At 54.5% G+C, this 2,206-nt stretch overlaps 1 pseudogene; it reads left to right on the top strand.

The window, feature by feature from the left end:
* Window positions 1-500: 500 nt before the first annotated feature.
* Window positions 501-1,961, top strand: LOC119300326 (annotated as a pseudogene).
* Window positions 1,962-2,206: the final 245 nt, after the last annotated feature.

The raw sequence follows: 2,206 nt of genomic DNA, 5'->3' as shown, positions 1-2,206 counted from the left end.
CAGCATTGGGACGGTACGAGCCCACGAGAGGATGCCGCCGCTACTGCCGAATGGGCATTTCTTCTCCCCTTTACATGAACCGAACTGACTGAGGCCCGGCCCTGAATGCCCACTCCATCGGCTTATGCTACGGAAACCTTGCTCTGGCTCACTCCAGAACATACTCCAGCAGCGCGGCGCTCAGAGCATAGTAAGCCGATGACGAGGTGCCCCATGCTCTGGCGGTGCGGGGAAATGCTATACTTATGGACTGTTTTGACACGAAAGGAGTTACGTGCAAATCTGTGGTTGGTTAATGATGGGACCCTTAAGGCTTTGTTCGGTTAATCCCATTCCCAGGTGGATTGGGGGGGATTTGCAGGGATTTTGGCCTGTAAGGGATTAATTCCCCCTCAATCCCCTTCAATTCCACCCCAACCGAACAAGCCCTAACGAAATTTAAGGTGGAAGAGATTAATAAAGAGTAGGCACGTTAGCACGTAACCTCTTTCCCGTGTCCAATGCCCCGTAAGTGTAGGATTATTGGGCGGTGCGCTCAGTCGCCCACCCACTCCACTCTCATTCTCACATGCTCTGGCTCACTCCAGAACATACTCCAGCAGCGCGGCATCGGCTTCTGCTTCGGCAACCTCGTCGCCGCGCTCGGGAGCGCAGCCCACGCTTTAGTGGTGCCGTTTGAAGCGCTGTGGCAGTGGCTCCAGGCCGCCCCCGCAGCCATCAGTTTCGGCATCCACGGTCTGTGGCAGCTCATACACGGCTGCTTCGACAACCTCGTCGCGGCGCTCGGGAGCGCGGCCCACGCTCTGGTGGTGCCGCTTGAAGCTTTATGGCAGTGGCTCCAGGCCGCCGGTGCAAGCATCGGTTCCGGCTTCGACGTTTTGTGGGAGCACATGCAGGGCATCTTCGCCAACCTCGCCGCCGCGCTCGCCAGCGCTGCCCACAACCTCGTCCTGCCGGTAGAGGCGTTCTGGCGCTGGATAAAGAACGCCGTCGCCGGCGGTATGGATGGCTTTTGGCCGCTCATCCAGCGCTTCGTCGCGACGGCCGCGAGCACGGCCCACGAGCTCGTCCCGGCCATGGAGGCGTTCTGGTGGTGGCTCAAGGACGCCGCCGCCGTCGCGCTCCCCGTCGTGCTGGCCATCGCCGCGATCGTTTGCGTCGCCGCCCTAGTCTGGTTCTGGTGGCGGATTCTCTGCGTCGCCGCCTTCGTGGCCGGCGTGCTGGTCGCGCAAGCGCTCGTCTTCGTCCTCTGCATCTGCGGGCGGTGCTTGTTCGTCGTCGCCATGGGGGTGCGCTCGCCTACCTGCTCCCCATCTGCGGGCAGTACTGCGCCGACGTTACCATGGCTGCCCCAGGCGTCGCCGGCGTGCTGATATCGCGCGCCGCGTTCAAGGCGGAACCGCAGCTGTACTTCCAGATCCTCCGTCTGGCTGGCCCTCTCATCGCCTCTGCTGTCTTCGCCACGAGCCCCCTCCCCTGGGCGGTCGGACTGTCGGTCGTCGCCCTTTTCAGCCGGGGATTTTCAGGCGGCCAGGAGCCCATACCGAGGTGGACTCCGGAGGAAGATCAGATGTTGATTCACGAGGATGATCAGATGAGGACACTCGAGGAAGATCAGCCTATTATCATAGTTGAATAACTTTTATCCGTCGAGGGACGCCGTCGGATCACTAAGGCCAACTTTTGTTTCCTGACCTTTAGGCCTCCTTTGATTTAGAGAAATTTCATAGAAATTCTAGAGAATAGGATTCTTATAGGATTTTTTTCTTTAAAACCCTTTGATTCATAGGAATAGATTTCTATTCTTACATAAGATTGGTTTCTATCCTTCATATTTTATAGGAAAATAAAAAAGAGTCTAGGCTTAATGAAAAAATTCCTTTAGTGTCAACCAAATGACATCTTGTTTCCTATTCCTACTCATGGGATTTGAGATACATGTCATCTTATTTCCTACAAGATTCCTATTTCTATGATAATTCTATTCTATGAATCAAAAGAGGCCTTAATGTGTCTTGCTTGGCTGCTTGATGTATGTTTTCCAAATCCAATTTCCGCGGATCATATATGCCAACTTATGTAATGACAATCTTTTGGCTGAAATTCAGTTTTTCCTGTTTAGAAACGACGGCATCGAAAGTACGGAGCAACTTGCAGATTAAGCTAGCAACATAGTGCGATCTGTACTCTGATCTGGACAGGTTTC

Source organism: Triticum dicoccoides, chromosome 5A (genome assembly GCF_002162155.2).
Source record: "Triticum dicoccoides isolate Atlit2015 ecotype Zavitan chromosome 5A, WEW_v2.0, whole genome shotgun sequence".
Taxonomy (NCBI): Eukaryota; Viridiplantae; Streptophyta; class Magnoliopsida; order Poales; family Poaceae; genus Triticum; species Triticum dicoccoides.
The sequence above is the reverse complement of the archived record's forward strand: the minus strand, read 5'-3'. Positions and strand labels throughout refer to the sequence as shown.